At 42.4% G+C, this 24,262-nt stretch overlaps 2 long non-coding RNA genes across 3 annotated transcripts in view; one reads left to right on the forward strand and one right to left on the reverse strand.

The window, feature by feature from the left end:
- The window catches only part of LOC122550308, a 48,678-nt gene that overhangs the window by 9,516 nt on the left and 14,900 nt on the right, over positions 1-24,262 (forward strand). The window lies entirely within an intron of this gene.
- LOC122550307 lies at positions 4,423-23,977 on the reverse strand. 2 transcript variants are annotated; one of them, XR_006311806.1, is made up of 3 exons: positions 23,751-23,977; positions 23,469-23,649; positions 4,423-4,705 (listed from the first exon to the last, which is right to left on the reverse strand). It is a non-coding gene; the product is annotated as an uncharacterized LOC122550307 (long non-coding RNA). The 2 variants fall into 2 exon arrangements; XR_006311807.1 differs by lacking the exon at positions 4,423-4,705 and adding an exon at positions 21,377-21,682.

Here is a 24,262-nt window from a genome sequence, read left to right on the forward strand (position 1 = left end):
ACTATCTCCTTTTCCACCTATCCACTCCACCCTCTCCTCCCTGACCTATCACCTTCATCCCCTCCCCCGCTCACCTATTGTACTCTATGCTTCTTTCTCCCCATCCCCACCCTCCTCTGACTTATCTCTCCACGCTTTAGGCTCTCTGCCTGTATTCCTGATGAAGGGCTTTTGCCCGAAACATTGATTTCGCTGCTCCTTGGATTCTGCCTGAACTGCTGTGCTCTTCCAGCACCACTAATCCAGAATCCAATGAGCAGAGACTGGTTATTAAATGTGAAAACCTTTTCAGACTTAAGTGTAAAAATACTAAGTTGCTCCTAACATCCTCAGATTCAGATTCCCTGTTTTTCTCTGCTGTTTACAGCTTGTTATGAGATGGCCGGCATCAGTTATTGTCAGGAAAAAGACAAGCAGGTCAGCAAGAATTAACCTCTGTGAGACTGCAGTACACTGCCCTGACCCTAACATGAACCCTCCATAATATCATGTACCTGTAAACGCAAATCATCCAGCTATGCAGTTAAATGGACTCAGTGACCACTAATTCATGGCATCCCATAAGTTTAGAATCTCTTGGACTGCATTTAATAGCATCTGAGAGATAGTGAGTGAGCCTGGTAATTGAGGAGAGTTGGTAACCCTGGGTAAAGACCTGCTAATGTGTGCCTCTCAGTAAACCAGCCAATTAAAAATGCTACCAAACACACAATACGACTAAGATGCCAACATAAGGCCAAAACGCATAGAAAAAGAAGTAGCCCGTTCAGCCTATCGAGCCTGCTCCGCCATTTATTGAGATCCTGGCTGATCTGGTCATCCTCATCTCCACTTTCCTGCCTTTTCCCCCATAGCCTGTAATACCCTTACTGATTACAAATCTGCCTATTGCAGTTTTGAAATTTGCAAGCTGCTGTCCAACAGGAAGTAACCCCACTGAGGATAGGAAAGAATTGAATTGAATTTATTGTCACGTGTACTGACGCACAGTGAAAAGCTTTGTCTTGTGAACAATACAGGGAGATCACTGAGTTAAGTAGCCTAGATAAGTAAATAATAGGTAAACAGCAGCAAAAACAAAGAAGGTGGAAAGAATCTAAAAAAAAGGAGCTGTTTCTATTGAGTCAAACTGTCTTTCCCTTCACAGTGGTGCTCTACTTGCCCTCTGGTAGAGTTCGGATGCCTGTCACAAGAGCTACATTCATAAATGGCTTAGTTTAATTTTGTTTTGGGGTCTAATACATTAAAGGAGGGTCTTTCTAACCTACGTACCCCATTCTAATCTCATCCCATGAAATAACGTGATTACTGTGAGCATCAAAGCCAAGCCTCATTTCCTCCTTCACCCACTGTCAACACTGGCACTGGACCCGGGCAGGAGACACACAGGCTTTCTCCTCTAGAATCCAGGGATACTCAGGCCGGTTGGACTGTTCCTAGCACCGCAGCCTCAGACCAACCTCGTACAAGCGAGCATATTCAGTCAACGTGCTGTCACTGAGAATACAAGGGGGAAAGAAAACAACATATGGAGCTGATTTGTTTTATTGCAGACGAGAAAAGAGAACTAAAGGCCCATGATTTTGAAAAACATTTACATCAGTCCGAACATTGGCAAACAGTCTAAAGCCTCATGTTTCATTTCTAAGATATTTTAAATTAATTTTAGTTCTTCTTTGGTTCCAGCACTCAAGGCATTTTTTTAGTGGGTGGGTTTGGGGTCACCTGGAGGCAAGGGTTGGGGGAGGGTGCATGCTTAAAGTTACAAAAATCCACCTAACCCAGCTATTTCTGGTTAGAAGGGAATCTGAAGATGTGAGGGGAAACAAACTCAACTGTATAGGAAGCTTGGAGCTTTAATTGAGATAATCAGTCCCAATCAAGCCTTAATATTCTTCCACTCTGGAATCTTTTCAGTTGTTGCCTAGTTTTCTGCAAATGTCAGGAAACATGGAAGCTTTTGGATGCTAGGACTTGGTGGATTGTGGAGACCTGGCCTTCACTCTCTCCTCCTGAATTAAAGGGTCCGTCCAGGAGAGTGGCTCAGTCATCAGGAAATACTCAATGACCTTCCTCCAAAGTCTCTGACTTCCACAGCTCTCCCGCCTCTCACCAAGAGCTTTCCGACTCTCAGGCACTGATCTCCCGCCTGGGATCATTACCCCAACCAATCGTGCATCCCTTTGCCCTATCCCCCAGGTGACCACACTCACTCCTGATGATTACCCCCAGCTCTAGTAAGTGTCCCCTTTCCTAACCCCATGAGTATTGCCACCTTGATAGCTCCTGCACATCTGATTGATCTTGACCCACTGACCAACCCAGTCTCTGGGAATTCCTCCTCATGCCCTCCTCCCTCCCCCCCCCCCCCCACTGTATTCAAAATTTATTTCCTCACCCCCTCCCTACTCCTATCTCATTGCAGACCTGCCTGCTGCTACATCTGTCAATGCTCTGCTCTCTGGGTGACTGAAGGCTTCGCTCTGGGTAGGGAACTGATCAGTAATATCGAAGAAAAGACCCAAGAACTGTGAATGCTGGAAACCAGAAACAAAAACAGAAATTGCTGGAAAATCCTAGCAGGTCTGGTGGCATCTGTGGAGAGAAAGCAGTGTTAACATTTCAGGTCCAGTGACCCTTCCTCAGTGAGACTTCTTCAGAACTGTTGATACTTTTGCCAATTCCCTTAATCTGTTTTCTTTCATCCTTAATTCTGCACAAGTGGGAAAGGATTTTCCCTCTTTACTCTGTTCATAACACTTCAGATTTTAAAATGAATATTGAATCACAGAATTGGTGCTGTGCAGAAGACCATTTGGCCCATTGTGTCTGTATCGGTAATTTAACTTGATGCCAATCTCCTGCCTTTTCATCTGTAATGTTGCACAAACGTTATATTTAAAGAATGATTTGATGCCCTCTTGAATGCTTCAACTGAACCTGCCTCGACTACACTCCCAGGCACTCCCATTCCATGCCAGCATTCCATTGAGGCTACAAGGCCTCAACATTCTATACTCTCACCACTCAATATGTGCAAGACGTTTTTTTCTCAACTTGCATTTGTTTCTTTAGCAAAACATTTTAATATTGTGAACATCTCTTCCCTACTTTTCCATTGTTATCGTGTCCTCCCCGTCCTGCATCCCACTTACTATCCTTTCCACTTTGGCAGGAGACACACCATTGTTCTGCCATTCTCACATTCCGATCACTGAAGTTGAACTATCGACAGCTTTTCTTCACCAGCACCTGACACCCACCCAGCACACCCAGCACACCTCTTCCCCCACACCCCCAAGCCATTGCATGAATGTTGTCCCTTCACACTTTACTTCCGCTCTGGTGAAGTGTCATCTAGACTTGATGTTAACTTGCTCTTTTTCCATGGATGCTTTCTGACCCGCTGTGATCTCCAGCATTTGCAATCTTCAGTACAGATTCCAACATCTCCAGTAACTCGTTCCTTAATATTGAGTCTTCTGTTACAAGCAGTAGCATGTTTGTCCTATTATAAAGACAATATCTTCTTATTTTTCTGCATTCTTGATTGTGGATAGAAATGGGAAAGGAACTGTTTCAAAATTAGGGATTATTGAAAGGAATGCTCCATTCTATAAAAAGCAAGCTACTCATTGTAATTGGTATTCAGACTGTTGCTCATGTCGCCATATGGTTGGGAGGTTGGTAGGAGAGTTTTGTTGGTGATTACTCACAGTTTGTCTACCATTAGCACATGTGTACAAAGTGAGATTTGGTGGGCATCATGTAGCTGATTGTTTTCTGAAGTGATGAACAATTGCTGTTGGTTCATGTAACAAAACAGCTAGTCAGTGTGAATGATATGACCAGAATTCTACAGACTTCTGAAAGGATGATAATATCTGTCTTTCTGTTTCTCGCTGTGTCTCTCTGTCTCTCTCTGTATCTCCGCAAAACTTTAACTGTCTTGAAGGAAAATATTCGAGGAGAAAGTGAGGACTGCAGATGCTGGAGATCAGAGCTGAAAATGTATTGCTGGAAAAGCACAGCAGGTCAGGCAACATCCAAGGAGCAGGAGAATCGACATTTCGGGCATGAGCCCTTCTTCTGGCTCATGCCCGAAACGTCGATTCTCCTGTTCCTTGGATGCTGCCTGACCTGCTGTGCTTTTCCAAGAACACATTTTCAGCTTTGAAGGAAAATATTACCAACTTCTCCAATCTTTCCTCAAAACTATCCTAAAATTGTTACACAGAATGTAGTATATTGAAGCATTGCTCAGAATTTGGACACATTGTATGATTCAATGTTCCTCTTCACAACCAGCCCCAGCAACAGCTCTGTAAATGAAGAGCAAAAAAGTGCCACAACAATCCCAGCATGTTACAGCAATACAATTCTCTCAGAGGCATTCCGTAAGCATTTCCAGTCTGGGGGAATTGTGGTGTTACTGTAGGTGCCCATCTTCTGTCACAATCAGCAATGAATTCCATCCACTGAATGGATCTGTAATTTTATCAATAATAACTCAGGAAAATACAAGGTGCCCATAATCCGATTTTGTGTCATACTCTTTGGCTTGTTTCTTGCTATTCCTTGTGATCAGAAGTGGTTTCTTCTCTCAGCAATGTGATGTGGCACGGTGTGGGTAAACAGACAAAAGCCAGGTTATACGGTTACATGTTTAAGCTCCAACGAGAGGGCCGGGCTCTTCAGAGTCTGCCTTGAACAAAGAATTGGACATAAAATCAAAATTCCTGAATAAAAGGAGCCTGGTTAACTGATCTGTTTACTTTAGCTGCTATTGTATCTACTGACATTGCAGTCACTCCAAATTACTTTTAACACATTGTCAGAACATCATCAATGTACTGTATGGCAACGACAGTGTTTTCATCTTATGTCTGACCTTTTTATTCCTGCTTTTCCCCGCTGGCTAGTTCCTTCATCATCTTCCCTTAGATGATAAAACAAAAAGATTGAAGTGAGATTAGAGTGGAGCTGGAAAAGCACAGCAGGTCAGGCAGCATCCAAGGAGCAGGGAAATTGGGTGGGTGGAGCTGGTGGGAGATAAATGGGAGGCTGTGGGGCTGGGGAGGTTGGCCAGTGAAGTCGGCCACTTGGCCCACTGAGTCGGCTCTGTCATCCAATCAGATCATTGCTTACCTGATAACCCTTAACTCAATTTTTCTGTCTTTTCCCCCATGTGATTCCTTTACTGATTAAAAATCAATCTATCTCAGTCTTGAACATTCTTAATGTGCCACACACCAGCGCCAGAGACCCGGGTTCAATTCCTGCCTCAGGCAACTGTCTGTGTGGAGTTTGCAAATTTTCCACATGTCTGCATGGGTTTCCTCTGGGTGCTTCGGTTTCCTCCAGTCCAAAGATGTGCATGTTAGGTGAATTGGCCATGCTAAATTGTCCGTAGTATTAGGTGAAGGGGTAAATGTAGGGGAATGCATATGGAGGGATTGCTTTTCGGAGGGTCAGCGTGGACTTGTTGGGCCGAAGAGCCTGTTCCCACATTGTAAGTAATCTAATCTAATCTTAATGTCCCAGCCTCCACAGCCCTCGGTGGTAAATCATTCCACAAGTTCATTACCATCTGAGAGAAGAAATTCCTCCTCACCACTGTCCTAACAAGTGAACCATTCATCTTGAGATGATGTCCCCTGGTCCTTGGCACTCCCACAATGGGAAACAATATTTCCACATATACCCTGTCAAGTTCCCTAAGAACCTTGTATGTTTCAGTAAGATCCAATGAATACAGATACAATTTACTCATCTCCACATCTGGGAGCAGTCTAGTTAACCTTCTCTGAATGGTCTCTCAGGCCGTTCTTTTCTTAGAAAAGAGGCTCAAAACTAGTCACAGTATTTCATCTGTGGTCTGACTAGTGTCTTGCATAGCTTTTACAAAATTTCCCAACTTTTATAGTCTGTTCCTTTTGAAATAAAGGTCAACATCCCTTTTGCCTTCCCCTATTACCTGCTGAACTTATATGTTAGTGTTTTGTGATTAATGGATGAGGATTCATAAATTCCCTCATTCAATAGCATTTGCAGTCTTTCTCCATTTAAATAATATTCAGTATTTCTATCCTTCCAGCCAAAGTACATAACTGCACATTTTACCACAGTATATTCTCTGCTACGTTTTTGTCCACTCAACCTGTCTGTATCCCTCTGTAGACTCCTTGTGTCATCCTCACTAATTGTCTTCACATATGTATCTGTGCCAACCTCAAACTTAGCCATAGTACATTCCTCATCCAATTCATTAGTGTAAACTGTAAATAATAACTGATTCCAGAGGCACTCCACTAGTTAAAGATCAGATGAGGTGGAGGACAAGCCTCTTTCTCCAGTCAGGTAGGTAAAAACAATGACTGCAGATGCTGGAAACCAGATTCTGGATCAGTGGTGCGCCTCTTTCTCCAGTCAGCTGGAACGAAAATGTGGATTCATCAAATGGGCCTTCCTACATTATTTTGGCTTAATAGGATTTTCAAAATTGGTGTTGGGTTTTATAATCCAAAATCATTTGCTCTCCACAGGCAGTGTGAGGTACGTGATATTTTAATATAATGTGAAAGTTGTGCATATATTTACATTGTCATTAAGTGGTACAAGATCAATTGGCTAATGGAAATTGAACAAAGACATGTCAAAGGATGTGCTGGGTGGGGCTGGGAGTTGACCTGGTTTTGCTGAATTTGCATTCTGATGTTGACAATTGATGTGAAGTGTTAGCTCTGGAATTCTCTAGTCACAGGTACTGCCTGATCATGTTGTTCTGCTCCTATCACATCTCATTTGCTGCTGAGCTAAACCAAGAAGCATTTTGAAACATTTTTACTACACTAGACTAGAAAGAATTCAATTTATATAGCACCTTTCATGACCACCAAATGCCCAAAGTGCTTTACATCCATTTAAGTCATTGTTGAAGTGTAGTAATAATTTAAAAAAAACCAAGAGCCAGTTTACATCCCATTTACATTCAAGCTCCCAAAAACAGCACCGTGATAATAGTTAGATGAGCTGTTTTGATGATTAGAATTAGAATCCTGACAGTATGCAAATAGGCCCTTCTGCCCAACAAGTCCATACCGACCTTCCGAAGATGATCCCACCAAGACCCATTCCCCTACACTTACCCTTGACTTATGCACCTAACCTATACATCCGTGAACACTACGGGCAATTTAGCATGGCCAATTCACCTGACCTGTACATCTTTGGATTGTGGGAGGAAACCGGAGAACCTGGAGGAAACCCACACAGACATGGGGAAAATGTGCAAACTCCACAGACAATCACCCAAGGCAGGAATCAAACCTGGATCCCTGGTGCTGTGAGGCAGCAGTGCTAACCACTGAGCCACCATACCACCACTCCCCATCAAATGATGTTGATTGAGTGATGAATTTTGGTCAGATGTTTATGACCAGTCTACAAACAGGGTGATTAGTGAATTGGTGGGTGGACAGAACAGAGAAGGGGGTGAGAGAATAGACAAGGGGCTAGCAAGAGAAGAGAATGGACAGAGGAGGTGATTAGGTCTGGAGGTGGGGTGGTGGTGGAGAAATGTCTCACCTATCCACCCTCTGCCATCTGTTCTCTCAGCCTATTTAATTCTGGCAGCCAGCCCGGTTCCAAAAAGGCACAGACAGACACTTAAATAAACGTCAGTCACTTGTACATGAGCAAGTGTCTCCCTAGAACATGCTCCTCAGTAAACATAGCTCAATACTAACTGCAAGAAGAAATAGAGACAGATCACACATAAATATAGTTTTAAAAGAAGTGAATTCAAAATAATAAGTTAATAAAATGGCATATGGATTACTCTTGAATTCTTCATAAAGAGTGGATAGTTGAACATCATGGCCAGTGCAATGTATATAACAGTTAGCATTAACATCGGTAGTGGAATAGTTGTTTCCAAGATTCTTAACTTTGCAGGTTGATGAAAACTCTCTTATCCTGATTGACATCGCTCAGAGTGTGTGTGTGTGTTTGTTTGAGAGAGTGTTTTGTTTTCCCGTTCTTTACCTGCTTTGCATGGGTGTCTAATTGTCTGAACTCAAAGTTATGACTCTCACAGCACACAATTGGGTCACACAATGAGACATCAATCTATTAATACACAGATGAACATTGCAGTCAGTTTCTAATCCTTTCTTTTATATTCCTGGAAGATCAAAACATAAAAATTCTGCAAGAAGTGCCTTTCTGCTAAGAAGTGGGAGATAGTAAGGCCCCTTGTCACCTATTCTTGTTGTATTTCTCTTTCTATTCGAAGTCTCCCTGAAACTCTTTAGGTGCAATAATCCATGGGTCCGACAGGATTTTGTCAGACAGCAATTAGTGTTTTTTGTCTGTCGTCCACTTCTTTTAAAAAAAACATATTTGGATAAAAGCTAACAATGTCTACGGCACTTTGGGGGTCTGCATGGTTGTCAAGACTTCAGCCATCAGCAAAGGTGTGCCCTTATGAAGACATCTGCCATTGATTGTTCATTGTATGTCCATCAACTTTCATAAATGGAAGGATAACACAACAGATATTTTAGTTGTGAATTTGATAGTTACACCCGATTGTCATCCAGGGACTTATGCATTCATTAACACCAGGTTAGGACAGGATTAGTCAAGTTCTGCTACCTACCTGCTATCATTCCCACAACCCACACAAATGAGTGAGATATCAGTGCATGAATACTTAACATCCTCTTGGGGCATTCGTCTGTCAGTAAAATAATGCTCAGTCTCCAAGCTGTTTCCTGTATGGGTTGCTGCTGTCTTATTTTTAAATACATTTGTTAGAAGTCTCTGAAAATTACTGACTTTCATTTGGTCACTGTAAAGTGCAGTCAGTTCTCTTTGATTATACAAATGTCTTTGAGTGGGTAAAATTACATACTGCCATTCACCTCTGTAATATTCTGAGCAGTAGTCATTGCATAACTGCACTCAATTACAGTCAGTATTTATGTGGCATTGTTCGAGGACTACAATAACATCAGTCAGGGAGCAGCAGTGTTCTGTTTTGCAGCTCTGACACAATGTATGGTTTCTCTTCCCACTAAGTAAGAAAGTTTCTACTCTTAAACATTTGAATGCAAGTGGTGAAATTACATGTACTTAAAGTACAACGGTTTTCTCCATTATGCCTTCATTAATTGACAAAAGCTATACTGCTTCCATTTAGATATCAGGGATAGTCGCACGCTGTGGTGTGACAATGAACTGGATAAAGGAAGCCTCAGGTCAGTTAAAATTGCCACACAATCTTTTCTTTATCAGAACAGTTGGGTTCCTATCAGCTTTATTGTACACATATAACAATTACAATTGCACGTTTCATTCAAACACATTCTTTAAATATAGACATATCTCAGAACTCTAAATACAGTTGTTTAATCTTTCCCATTATTTAAAAATTGACATTGATTAAAAGTCCAAGCGCCTGCTTAACCAAGACCATGAAGGTAATCATTTGCTTTTATCCCTCCTGGAGTATGTAGGAAATGATCTGCACACAAACTGTGAGAGCCATCATTTCTAAAATGTTGATCTTGGACTTAAACACAGAGGTTGAACTCCCCAGATACGATATGCAGCATTTACAAACATGATTCTGTCTACACTCTTCACTTTCAGCTAAGTAGAGTCATAGAGATGTACAGCATAGAAACAGACCCTTCGGTCCAACTCTTCCATGCTGACCAGATATTCCAATTCAATCTAGTCCCATTTGCCAGCACTTGGCCCATATCCCTCCAAACCCTTCCTATTCATATACCCATCCAAATGCCTCTTAAATGTTGCAATTGTACCAGCCTCCACCACTTCCTCTGTCCGCTTATTCCATACACGAGTGTAGACAGAATCATGTTTGTGTGAAAAGGTTGCCCCTTAGGTCTCTTATATCTTTCCCCTGTCACCCTAAATTTATGCTCTCTAGTTCTGGATTTTCTCCACCCCACACCCACTCCCACAGGCCCCCCACCCCCATCTCAGGGAAAAGACTTTGTCTATTTACCCTATCCATGCCCCTCATGATTTTATAAACCTCTATACGGTCACCCTCAGCCCCCAACACTCCAGAGAAAGCAAATCTTAGCAGGACTTATACACTTAATGGTAAGGTCCTAGGGAGTGTTGCTGAACCTGGAGCATTGGAGGCTGAGGGGTGACCTTATAGAGGTTTACAAAATTATGAGGGGCATGGATATGATAAGTAGACAAAGTCTTTTCCCTGGGGTTGGGGAGTCCAGAACTAGACAGCATAGGTTTAGGGCGAGAGGGGAAAGAAATAAAAGAGACCTAACAGGCAATGTTTTCATGCAGAGGGTGGTACGTGTATGGAATGAGCTGCCAGAGGATGTGGTGGAGGCTGGTACAATTGCAACATTTAAGAGACATTTGGATGGATATATGAATAGGAAGGGTTTGGAGGGATATAGGCCAGGTGCTGACAGGTGGGACTAGATTGGGTTGTGATGTCTGGTCAGCATGGACAGGTTGGACCGAAGGGTCTGTTTCCATGCTGTACATATCTATGACTCTATGACTGTATTCAACTTCTCCCTATAGCTCAAACTCTCCAACCCTGGCGACATTCTTTTGCATTTATCTAAATACTCTTGACATAAATGATACAACAGTGAAAGAGACAATTTGTCCCATTGTGTCTGTGATATCAATCTTATAAAATACTCTAATGATTATTTTAGCCTCACTAGGATCCATTATCACAGAGGAAACTAAAAGACACACTGCTTTACATGCTCACCAGTTCTCCCTGGCAATGAGATGATAATAATGAAGAGGTACCTTTTTAACACTGCCAACTGTCAGCAGCAGATCCCTGGCCTCCTGGCGTATGTGAGAGAAATGTCAAAATACATTGTAGGAGCACCTGCCACCTTTGCAGACAGCCATGGCTCAATGCCAATCGCAAGTTGGTGTGATACAAAGTCCTTCAGTATGGTATGACATCACAATTCAGGCCCTCAGGTAGTACTGAGAAACAGCATCAGAACAAGTAATGGGCAGGCACCTCAAAAGGATAAACCAGTAAATTTGGTGAATGAACTGAAGTGGTACCCAGAATGTACACAGACCTGGAATGGGGTTAGGTTGGGATGCAACAAAGGCATTCTCCGAAATCATGATCCCAGCAATCACCTCAGGATTCCAGTCCCTCTGGGTCCGTTTGCAATTTTCAAAGGGCTACTAGAGGGAGATGGAATGGGAAACCCACTTGCTGCCAAGTTAAACAGCCTGTTAAACTCCTTAAGGAACTGATTAAGGAGCCAGTGAAGAATGCTATTTTTGAACTATGTTTTGGTGAGCCCTACAAGGTGGTATACATTTGATTCACCACAGAGCAAATTAAGTCTTTTCCACTGGAACCTTATTTTTTCCAGGACCTACTGGACCTCCATTTTTGTTTTATAGCCTTTTGGAACCCTATCAACACTGCAGGCCGCCTCAGCAGTAGCACAAGGCAGAAGCAGCCCCCAATGTGGCTGCCATTTGCCCTCCTGAAGATGCTCAGTATCCAAGCATATCTCCAGGCTGATTCAGCTATATAGATTTAAAATTAGTGTTATGAGAGAACACTGAGGCAGGGGAATAGGTTCCTGGCCTCACTTTGAGAAGCATGCCTATGGAGTCTGCAATAACAAACTGACCGTAAGCATTTTGCAATCTTTTTTTAGAAACTAATACAAATAGAGATGCTGATTTGTTAATCATGGTGTCATATAGGAAAGGCAGCAACTTGTTGTTCAAAGCAGGACAGAGTCAGATTGAGCTGTAGTTTTTTGACTGGACCTGTCCTCTGATTGGTCCCTGCAGCAATTTTCAATCACTCCTCTGCGTACAGTTACCTCTGGTATAAACAGAGCCTCTCCTGAGTAACAGGAAGATTGAGATTTCAGGAGGGAGAAGGTGCAAGATTTGAGGAAATTACAGAGGTAGGGAGAGGGAAACTCATGTTGAGATTATGAGAGTGGGAAATTTTAACTGGAGTGCTCCAATCCTCGAGCAGCAGTTGGTTTTGGCCAAGGCATTCTTCCCTCCTCTCCAGAATGGGGTGACTGGATGTGACTTTTATGGCCTCCATTTATATTTTGCCAGGAAGTAGCCATGCCCTATTTCCACATTGCAATGAAACACCTCTAAGCAAGGTTAGGTAATGGAGAGACTTAAAATTGAGCAAGTCAAGCTTCATGTCCCGTTGAAGTTACCCAAACATGTTGCCAATCCTTGAGTGGCCCAAGGGAGAGATTTGCAACTTTATGAACTTCCCTGTATGTGAGGTACAATTCTGAGGAGAAATGAACTGGAAATTAAGCCCGACTACTCAATGTGACGCATGAAAAGTTTAAATGCCTTATTCATTTGCCAAAAGTGTTAACTTGATTCACTTCTTTATTGTAAACCAGAACAAGAGGTTCTCACCCAGACTTCCAATAAATACAAAAATAACAGCCAAACTTATTTTTCAAGCAAGTGGCAAATTGGTTATCAACTAAGTTACGTTGTGAATTAAACTATATCCCCCTTAATACCAAACCCACTCAGATTCATAAACCAGACAGACTGAGAGAAACCATTAGCTCTGCAGAGCTATTATGAATGGAAAAATAGGAAAACGCTGAGCATCAAGATTTCAAACTAAAATTGTAGAATGTGATGATTTTCTCACAGTTTTGGTTTCTTATGAACTAATTCTCATTGCTGTCAATCACAGAACATTGGGAAATCTTCAGGACTTAGTTAGGAATTCCTGATGTTTGAAACTTTAACAGGTTTTTTTTTCTCTCAAGCTATTTTTCTGAGAGAGAGATAGTGTATTGCTTTCAGCTCTAACCTTTCACACTCTGACCGAGAGGACAGTGCTGTATCCTTGCAAATTTCTCCAGCAACTACTCACAGCTTCGAGGTATGTGTGAGAAAAATACATACCCATTAGCTCAGTCCAGAGACATTTGTATAGTCATGGGGCATAACTTCAACAGAATCTTTCAGGTCAGTTTGCTCAACAATCAAAGCAGTAAAACTTCATTTTGATCTCACTTTACTGATGATTGAAAGTAGACTGATGGGGCAGTCATTAACCATGTTAGATTTTCCTGTTCTTTTGGGCACAGCACATACCAGGGCAATTTTCCACATTGTTGGGTAGATGCCAGTGTTGTAGCTGTATTGGAACAGCTTGACTAGGGATGCAGAAAGCTCCAGAGTGCAAGTCTTTAGCATTACTGTCAGGGCTCATTGTCTTTGCAGTATTCAGTACATCCAACCATTGCTTGATATCACGTGGAGTGAATTGAATCAGCTGAAGACTGGCATCTGTGACACTGGGGACATCTAGAGGAGGCCAAGATGGCAGCAAAGCATTGACAGCAAAGGCTGGGCAACTTACACCCAGCAAGAACAGAGGCTCAGTAACATTCTTTTCTCTAGTGATTACAATGTAATGTTGTCATAACATGGAAAGATAAAACCACTAGTGTCCTTTCCCGAGCCAATGTGTCATGAATGCTCGCACTAATCAAGGAAGGGCATGTTCACAAGATGGAGGTAGCTCCTGCCAAAGAGACCAGCACAGCACATGAACAAAGAATCAATAGAATTCTTCTGGGATATTAGGATGCTGCTGGTTATCCAAACATGGAACTGTTCAGGTGTAATCCTTAATGATAATATTAGAATAACATGAAATATTACAACAAGAAAAAGGGTAAACTGTGAGGAAAGTTCAAAAAAGCAAATTCAAAGCTACTTTAGTTCATATTTTCACAAATAGGTTAGCAAAGTTCAAAATATAAATTCCTTCCCCCAGAGAGCCTGTGATATTCTCTGCCACAGTAAGTGGCAGAGGCCAAAACATTGAATATTTTCAAGAAGGAGATAGGAATAGTTCTTAAGGTTAAAGGGATCAATGGGAATAGTGAGAAAGAAGGAGTAAGGTACTGAATTCAATGATCAGCCATGATCGTACTGAATGGCAGAACAGGCTTGAAGGACCAAATGGCCTACTTTTCCTCCTATTCTCTATGTCTATGTTTGTATAGCAATTGAAGCTCTAATACAAGCATACTGCCCAATGAGACATGAAAGGCCTGAACGTCAACCGCAACAAGTGGGAAATCCTAGCTGCTGATCAATACAAATGGTGACACAAGCTGTGGGCAGGCGTTCACCACTACAGTGGCATGTGGTTTCAGAAATGCCACAGCAGATGCCAGTTCTGCAAGTAAGGCTTCAGCCAAGATCATCGCACATCACCAACAAGGGACAGCCTTGTGCACAGTGCAGACTTATCAAGCATCAGATGGAGTGCAACGGATGATCTTATCCAAGGTTCATTGACAGGATAGTGCTATCATCTCATAGAGGAGAAAGTGAGGTCTGCAGATGCTGGAGATCAGAGATGGAAATGTGTTGCTGGAAAAGTGCAGCAGGTCAGGCAGCATCTAGGGAACAGGAGAATCGACGTTTCGGGCATTAGCCCTTCATCAAGCATAATCATGCTTTCCTGCCCATTTCTTCATAGTTGTTGGTGACAGTTTATAAATGTGGTAGACTTATTAGGTAAATCTTGGACAGTGATCGAAAGAAATTTTGACTCTTTATCTAAATCATGGACAGTACAGTCTGATCTTCGGTTTGAGGGTTTGATGGTACAATTCTAAAACCCCTGTGTCCTATCATCTCATAGAGTCTGGCAGAGATGCTTGAGACCAGTTGGAACTAAGGAACAAGTTATGTCTAGATGTTGATTTGGGAGGATTGTTGGAACACTGGGTGATAAGGGAATGGCTCTTCAACAGTAATCTTCACAACTCAGTAACACTTGAACCAGGCCGGTACACACAGGTCTGCAAGTAAGGCTTCAGCCAAGATCATCGCACATCACCAACAAGGGACAGCCTTGTGCACAGTGCAGACTTATCAAGCATCAGATGGAGTGCAACGGATGATCTCATCCAAGGTTCATTGACAGGATAGTGCTATCATCTCATAGAGTCTGGCAGAGATGCTTGAGACCAGTTGGAACTAAGGAACAAGTTATGTCTAGATGTTGATTTGGGAGGATTGTTGGAACACTGGGTGATAAGGGAATGGCTCTTCAACAGTAATCTTCACAACTCAGTAACACTTGAACCCAGGCCGGTACACACATTTCTCTTAGCCCTCTCTGTCCCACTAGCACTTATAAAATCATGAGAGGTTCAGAGCCTCAAAGTATTGTGGGAAATTTAACTTGAAGTTCCAAAATGTTTTGTAAAATAATGGATATAGCCCATAGATGGCTGCAGATTTAAGTTGGCTATCCAGAGACAGAGATCTATGGAATGTCACACCTAAAAGATATGAAGGGAAATTCAAACAACATCCCTTCAAGGAGGGGGGAAAGAGACGAGTCATAACAGCTGGAATGTGATCTCTTGTGACTACAGAGAAAATGAGGGACTGATGACTCCATGTTCAAGAGCAAGCTATCCTCTGTAGATGAAGTCCCAAAATAGAGATATAATATGGGTTTTATTTCCTTTGAAGAATATGTAAGGACAAAGCTAAAAAGAAAAACAATTTCAACTTTATTGGAGTATGTTAGTGGAACAGGGTGGGCCAATGTACCTGTGTATACCAGCCTGGGTTCAAGTCTTAGCATGCTGTGAAGATCACTATTGAAGAACCATTCCCTTACCAGCCCAATGCTGCAGGTAAAGCAATACTTTCACTCTGAGTGTGAAACGTCAGCAAGCTAACAAGACAGTCAAAAGGAAACAGAAGGACTCTCACCCACCCTGAATGTTGGAATTCAGTCACTGTCAAAAATAATCAAACAACAGAACTTCAACTAATCCGCAAAACTAAGAATCTAGAAATCGACTGTTCAACGACCACCATCAATTTTACTGGTCACCTCCACTGCAATGCCACAGTATTCAGCTATCTGCTCTTGTGAACAATTGAGACTGATCCATGTATCAGTTTTTATTTAGCTATCATCCTTTTTAACTGACCTTTTATTTCCAGTATGTGTGTATGTGTATTGTGTTAATAGTTCTTATTACATTTAGTAATTAATAAACTCACTCTTTGTTAACTTCAGAAAACCTGGTTAAATTGATTCCCCTGAAAACATAGATTCAGTTGAGTCTGGGAGAAAGATACCCACAAAGGAAGGAATCTGCAGATAAATTGCTGCAACCAACTAAGGGAGGGGTATGAATGAATAAAGAAGAGGAACCCATTCATTCCCCCTCCCCATGAGTTTAATGAATTGGTAATGTCCACCTGGAACTGTTAGAAAATAGGCAACCATGCCAGGGTTAGAGCTACATAAATATAAAATCAGTGTGGTTAGAGGTTTGTGATCTATGAACTAGAATAAATCTCTGGCTGGAAAGATAGAGACTGTCTACACAAAATGTAATCTCTGGTAAAGACAGAGGTACTGAAAATATGAAACAGAGATTTCTGGAGAACCTTGACAGGTCTGACAGGATCTGCGAAGAGAGAGAGAGAGAGAGAGACAGAGTTAATGTTTCAAGTCCAGTATGACTTTTCTTCAGAACTGGACTCAAACATTAACTCTGCTTCTCTCTTCACAGATCCTGTCAGACCTGCTGAGTTTCTCCAATATTCTCTGTGCTTCTTTCAAGTAACTACTAGTGTGTGAGACATAGTGGATTGGGTAGATGTGGCAGACTAAATATAATGCAGAGAAGTGTGAAATGATTCACTTTGGTGATCAAAATGAGGACAGGCAATATAAAGTAAAGGATGCAGTTCAAAATTGAGTGAAGAGCAGAGCTGGGGATAAATGCACAGAAATCATTGAAGGTGGCTGGGCAGAGGAAGTGGTTAATAAAGCAGAAGGGATCTTAGGCTTTACGAATGAGAGAATGGAGCTCATGAACTTGATGATAAACCTAAACTGATTCGAGTTTGGCCTCAACTAGCATGCAGTGTGGGCACCACACTTGAAAAGGATGTGAGACCATGAGAGGGAATACATAAAATATTAAGGAGAATGGCTTCATGAACAACATAGTTCAGTCACATGAACAGATTAGAGAATCAGGGAGTTTTCTCTCTCAAGAAGAAAGGATTGAGAGAATACTTGGTAAGGGTGCTCAAGATAGTGAGGGTTCTGGACAGAGTCGGTCAGGATAAATTGTTTGCAGGAGTTCAAGGGTTGAGAGTCAGAGGACAGTGATATAAGGTGACTGACAAAAACAAAGCTAAAGCAACATGAGATAAACCTTTGGTATGAAATGAATGGTTAGGATCAGGAGAATGTGGTGGAGGCTGATTTGGCTCCAAGTAAAGGAATTGGGCTATCATTGACCAGGAAAGACAGGGTATTGAGATGAGGTGACTTGTGCTTGAAATAAGTCAGTATGAAAATGACGGCCCAAATAGTCTCCTTCGGTGTTGCTGCTATTCTGTGAATCTCAGATTGACAAAGGTAGCTGGTCAACTCTCTAATCTTCTGAAATAAAGTGTCACAGGATTATTGCATTCATGTCTAAGGAGAGTGGGAGCCTTGATTTAATGCCTCACCCTGACTTGTTCTACACTGCACTGAGCTACCAGTCCAGATTGCATGCTAAGCTTTCTAAAGTTTCCCTTGAGCAATTTACTGCCTCAGAGGAGACAGGGCTACCTGGACCCAGCTGCCACTTAAGTGCTAGGGCCTTTAGGAAAGGAAATAAATTGAAAAGTAATAGAAGAATACCGTGACCTACCTTAAAAGTCAACCTGTTGACTTGTTCCCTAATGGACTTGGATAAACTGAACAAGGTTGAAGTAGCTCTCCTATGTACACATGCTTTTGAAGTAAATGAAAGGATAGGTCTGAAATTGTTTTAAAAGCCTTGTGTGTATTGAGTTGAAGACGTCTGCAGAGCGTGAGCAAAGGAAAAATGAGAACCCTGGTTTATGTCTGAAAATGATCTAATCAGGAAGAACAAACATCTTGTAAGAAGTCTGTGTTACCCATTCAGCCAGTGCCACTGATTTACTTAAAAAGGAGTCAAGTGTGTCTCACAGGGACCTCCCACTTTTAGTCCCATTTTGGTTCCATTTTGACAGCACTGGAGCTATTTAAAATGATCAGAGGAAACAGGCCTGACAGTCAACTGATTAGAAATCACTCCGAAGGTCCCCTCAGCTGAGCGGAAAATAGTATAACTTTCGTTAAATGTGGTTGGAGATTTCCCTGGGGTGCCCTTGTCTCTGACGGGATATCCTTGGCAAGACTGGGTGAAGAGGTCTGGCTGTGGATGTATTTTAAATGGCCCTGTTTTCCCCACTCTGAACAAGTATTTCACTGAAACAGACCCCTGCCAGCCTTCCTGTTTCCGACAGCTTTCAGCTCTGACGGGGATTGTCTGTAGATAAGAGAGAAGGAAATAATGAAATGTGGAACTCTTAAAAGCAAAATCACCCAAATTTATGAAACTGCAATCTGTTTCCTGCATGGGGTCAGTCCCACTTCTGCGAACTCTTATCAGTGTTGGAAACATTGCAATTAATGCCTCATGTGGACAGCTTATTAAAAATCCCACTGTTTGCTTTGTGAGGCAAGCTGAAAATGAAACACTTCTCAAGCATCTGTAAAGCAAGGAGCAGATTAATGCTTTGGGTGGGGATTGTCCATTCTGGTGAATGGTCTTGATTCAAAACATTAATCTACCACTTTGCATTCCAAATTCAGCACACGTTGCTGTACATTTCCAGCTTTGACGGTTTCTTTACTTCTGTTGATCAGTACCTGTCATTTTCTCTTTGCTTTTTCGATCTTGGCGGTAGAAGAGCTTTGCAGAAAATAAAAAAAAAATTGCTGAAAATAAAACCTTGTCGAGGTCTAATGATGAAGGGAAACCTTTATGGTAAACCAGATTAACCAGCCAGGGAACTATAGACCAGTGAGCCAGATGTTGATGGTGAGCAAGTTGTTGGAGGGAATCCTGAGGGGCAGATGGAGTTTAATTCAGATAAATGCGGGGTGCTGCATTTTGGGAAATCAAGTCTTAGCAGGACTTATACACTTAATGGTAGGTCCTAGGGAGTGTTACTGAACAAAGAGACCTTGGAGTGCAGGTTCATAGCTCCTTGAAAGTGGAGTCGCAGGTAGGTAGGATAGTAAAGAAGGTTTGCTTATCTTTATTGGTCAGAGTATTGAGTACAGGAGTTGGGAGGTCATGTTGCGGCTGCACAGGACATTGGTTAGGCCACTGTTGGAATATTGCATGCAATTCGGGTCTTCTTCCTATCGGAAAGATGTTGTGAAACTTGAAAGGGTTCAGAAAAGATTTACAAGGATGTTGCCAGGGTTGGAGATTTGAGCTGTAGGGAAGGGTTGAACAGGCTGGGGCTGTTTTCCCTGGAGCATCGGAGGCTGAGGGGTGACCTTATAGAGGTTTACAAAGTTATGAGGGGCATGGATAGGATGGGGCAGCACGGTGGCTCAGTGGTTAGCCCTGCTGCCTCAGGCAATTATCTGTGTGGAGTTTGCACATTCTCCCTGTGTCTGTGTGGGTTTCCTCCGGGTACTCCGGTTAGGTGGATTGGCCATGTTAAATTGCCCATAATGTTGGGTACATTAGTCAGAGGGAAACGGGTCTGGGTAGGCTACTCCTTGGAGGGTCGGTGTGGACTTGTTGGACTGAAGGGCCTGTTACCACGCTGTAGGGAAACTAATCTAATCTAATCTAAATAGATAAAGTCTTTTCCCTGGGGTGAGGGAGTCCAGAACTAGAGGGCATGGGTTTAGGGAGCGAGGGGAAAGATATAAAAGAGACCTAAGGGGCAACATCTAAGGGTGGTATGAATGAGCTGCCAGAGGAAGTGGTGGAGGCTGGTACAATTGCAATTTAAAAGGCATCTGGATGGGTATATGAATAGGAAGGGTTTGGAGGGATATGTGCTGGGTGCTGGCAGGTGGGACTAGATTGGGTTGGGGTACCTGGTCAGCATGGACAAGTTGGACCGAAGGGTGTGTTTCAGTGCTGTAGATCTCCATGACTCTAAGTGAATCTTACAGACATTGTTATGGAGAACTTTACCAAGTCTTATCCTGGATGGCCTCCATTAACCAGCTGCAGATCAGGAAACTGAGCCAACCCAAGTGTTGATCTGGAAAGGAGCCCATCGGATTTCCCTTAGTTTAAATAGATGGAGGAAAATAGATGGGGATTTCTGCAGATGTGTGCTCTGATTTGGCTGATCCTTCCAGTATTTACTGTGTCTGAATGATGCAGCATTCCTGGACTTTCTTTCTCAAGCGCTGAGCAGGTCTGAACGACATGCACTACAGCAGGAAATATGCTAGAATCACTGTGAGAAATCTAGGTCTGTCTTGATATAGGGAGTAGCTCACTGTATCTTTGAGCTAGGTTCTAGGTGACAAGGCAAGAATCTCATGAGGCTAAGGCAAGTCACATAGAAACATAGAAAATAGGTGCAGGAGTAGGCCATTTGGCCTTTCGATCATGCACCATGTATATGACCATTCTATACAATCATGGCTGATCATGCAATCTCAGTATCCCAGTCCCACTTTCTTCCCATTTCCCTTGATTCCCTCAGTCACAACGGCCACATCCAGATCTCTCTTGAATATATCTAATGAACTGGTCCCAACAGCTTCCTGTGGTGCATTAGTCAGGGGGAAATAGGTCTGGGTGGGTAACTCTTCGGAGGGTCGGTGTGGACTGCTTGGGCCGAAGGGCCTGTTTCCACACTGTAGGTAATCTAATCTAGGTTCATAACTCTGAGTGAAGAAATTCTTCCTCATCTCCGTCCTGAACGGCCTACCCCTTATTCTTAGACTGTGACCCCTTGTTCTGGCCTTCCCCAACATCAGGGACATCCTTCCCGTATCTAGCCTGTCCAATTCCATCAGGATTTTGCTGTGTATCTATGAGATTGTCCCTCATTGTTCTCAACCTATTACGGGGAGCATTATTGTCTATTAATGAACTTACTAACCACACATCTCACCTCTGCCCTATTATGAGCTGTTTTCCCCCAAAATGAGAGAGATAGAGGTATTTGGGGAGATGAGAATGGGTGACACAGCTCTTCTTTTTGGGACAGAGCAACTGAGTGAGCAGCACAGAGGGTATATAGAGTCAGTGGTGTCAGGGGTTGATGTGACTGAGACTGAGTGAGGGAAGACATTGCAGGCAATAGTGAGAGTGGCAGAGCATGTGCCTTGGCAGAAGGTGGGTGCAGGAGCAGAGACAGAGAGAGTGTGAGGTAGCAGAGGGAAAAGTGTGTCACTCGTGCTGACAAAGTGAAAAGGACTTTAACTTTCTTCCTACATTTCTGTGCACTCCCCTTGACAGCCGTGACTATTCTGGCCCAGGTGGCAATCTCGGACCAGGTTGGCATGAAGTGCTTTGCCAGGGTTTAGTTTAGTGGATGTCCCACCTCTGCATCCCACTATCCACCTAGACCTGCAGATCCATGTCACCAATTTGCCAATTTTCCCTTCTTTGCTAAGTCCAGGACAAACATCAGGAACCATGCAGGGCAGCTCTGTCCGGTTATGCCTTGGACTTTTAAAGAAGGCTCCAAAATGCTGCCCCATTTTGGAAATCCAGCAGTGGTGAATTGTTCCAAATACTTTGAGTGTTGAATGGGGCTAGAATTGAGAAAGAGAGACACTATGAGACTTGGATAGATAGCTAGAGGTATGTTTGGTACATCACAATGAGAGGTCCCTGGCACTATGAGGCAGCAGTGATAACCACAGCCATCGCAGTACTCAAAATCTTACAATTGGCCAGTTTAGCTCATCATCTATTATAGGGGAAAAGAGGTCACTTCCATAATAATTTTGCTATAGTTAACTTCCTTGACATAGAATATTAAGTGAACTTTGCAAATCCTTTATGTTCCTTATCAAGGCCTAGGGCTTAAAGAACAGTGTGTCATTTCAGTACCTCAGTATCAAAGCATTAACACACTCCATTACAGATAACTCCATCCCACTGTTGATGTCACCTCCTTCTCACCACCAGCATGATACAATGATAAGATTAGATACCATCTACATTGCTGCAAGAACATCTTTAAAATTAATTTTTATGTAGTATTATCAAAAAGCATCAAATTGAGACAAAGAACAGAATCTTCCCAATGCTGAATGATATTGGCTATGGCAAGTTTGGGACAATCAGATGAGAGAAAGATTTTCTGGTCATTAAGCTCTTGCAAACAACAATGTGGTATTGTGAGAAAATGTGAGGTCAGAATTGGGGATGTTTGGTAATGACTGCACAATGTTCAGCACCATTCCTGACTCAGACACTGAAGCATGTCCTATTGTAAAAAAAAAAACACTGGGAAATATCCAGGCTTGAGTGGACAAGCAGCAAGTAACATGTGTTACACAAATGCTAGGCTAGGAGTATCTCCCGTAAGAGACTTTAACGACTGTCCTTTTGGCAATAAATGGTATTGTCACCCCTGAAATCCCCACTACCAACTTCCTTAGGGTTACCATTGACCAGAAACTCAACACAACACAATGGCTACAAGAGCAGGTCAGAGGCTAGGACGACTGCAGCAAGTAACTCACCTCAACTCCCCAAAGCCTGTCCACCAACTAAAAGGCACAAGTCAGGAGCCTCACCAATGTCCTATACAGCTGCAACTGACCTCAACTCCTATACTCAAAGCTCTGACCAATAAAGCATTTGGTACTTTTGCCTTTATTCACCACCCTACAACTCCATTTTCAAGGAACTATGAGCCTACATGCCTAGATTTCTGTTTGGCAGCACTCTGCAGGGCTCTACCATTAATTGTGTAAGTCCCACACTGGTTTGCCTTACCAAAATGCCAAAGTTTTCTTCTCTAAATGACATTACTGAATGAGAAGAGTTTTTACAACAGTTGACAAGAAAAACATGATCACCTAGCTTTTCATTCCAGATTTTCATTGAATTCAAATTTTATCTGCCACAATGGGATTTGAACCTATGCCATCAGGACATTAGAAGTGGACTGTGTATGTCACCAAGTAACCCTAGGGGCTGAAGTACTAACTAGACACAGCAAGGTGCATGTGGTTATTTTTATCAGTTAGAAGTTTTTAAACTTTTAATTCCAAAGTATTTTTATTACAGGAAAAGTGGACTAGTCATATAAATACTCAATAACAAGTCAGAGGTTAAGAATCCTGCAGCAAGTAACTCACCTCTATAATCCCCAAAGCTCATCGATTATCTACAAGGTACAAGTCAGGAGTGTGATGGAAAACTCCCCATTAGCCTGGACAAGCCCAATTCCAGACAGTTGGGTACCATTTAGGAAATAAAACAGCTCTTTTTGATTGTCATCCATTCTCCAGTTTAGCATTCACTCCCTCCAACACAAACATAATTGCAGTAGTTCCACATACAAGATCCATTGCAGTAACTCACCAAGACTCTTTAGACAGCATCTCTCAAACATTGCCGATTCAACGTCCTGCAGCTTCATATCTAATACCACTATGGCCTCACCACAAAGTAGGTGGTACATTGAAGGAGGTGGCAAACTATCACTTGCTCAAGGACAATAAACTCCATCTTTCAGTGAAACCCACAAACTGTGAATGAAAGACTGAAAAAGAATATTAGGTTTCGATGGGTCTTTCTAGTTTAAAAGGTCAGCATGACACAGGAACAAAGGACAGAATACCCTATTCCATGCTATTAACTCACAATCTGCATGTAAAGGGGGAGTATCATCACTTCAAATTGCAAGTGAAGCTGCAGCTATTCTTAATACTCCTCCACATTGCAAGATTTCAGTTTATGAAAAACTGACTTTAATTAGGAGAAGTCAAGAATTGCAATACAGTTCAAGCTTAAGGAATTATGAACCATCAATCCTTATGGAAATGGTGACCAAATAGTCTCTGGACTGGTAATTCAGAGACCCAGGTAATGCTCTGGGGGCCTGGGTATAAATACTGCCATTACAGATGGTTGAATTTAACCTGAATAAAAATCCAGCATTAAGAAGTTAATGATGACTGTAATGATTGTAACAAGGTCAGCCAGGTGGACTTCATTGAATATGAGTTGCCTGATTGAGGCTGTTAACCTGGTCTAATCAGGAAGCCCTAGCTGATAGATATCAGCAGGAGTGTCAGAGGTTCAGAGGGAGCTGGATCAGTGTCAAGGACTCTCCAAGTGTAAATGAAACATGATTTGTTAATGGGATAACGGCT

The sequence above is a fragment of the Chiloscyllium plagiosum genome, chromosome 5 (assembly GCF_004010195.1).
Source record: "Chiloscyllium plagiosum isolate BGI_BamShark_2017 chromosome 5, ASM401019v2, whole genome shotgun sequence".
NCBI classification, from domain to species: Eukaryota; Metazoa; Chordata; class Chondrichthyes; order Orectolobiformes; family Hemiscylliidae; genus Chiloscyllium; species Chiloscyllium plagiosum.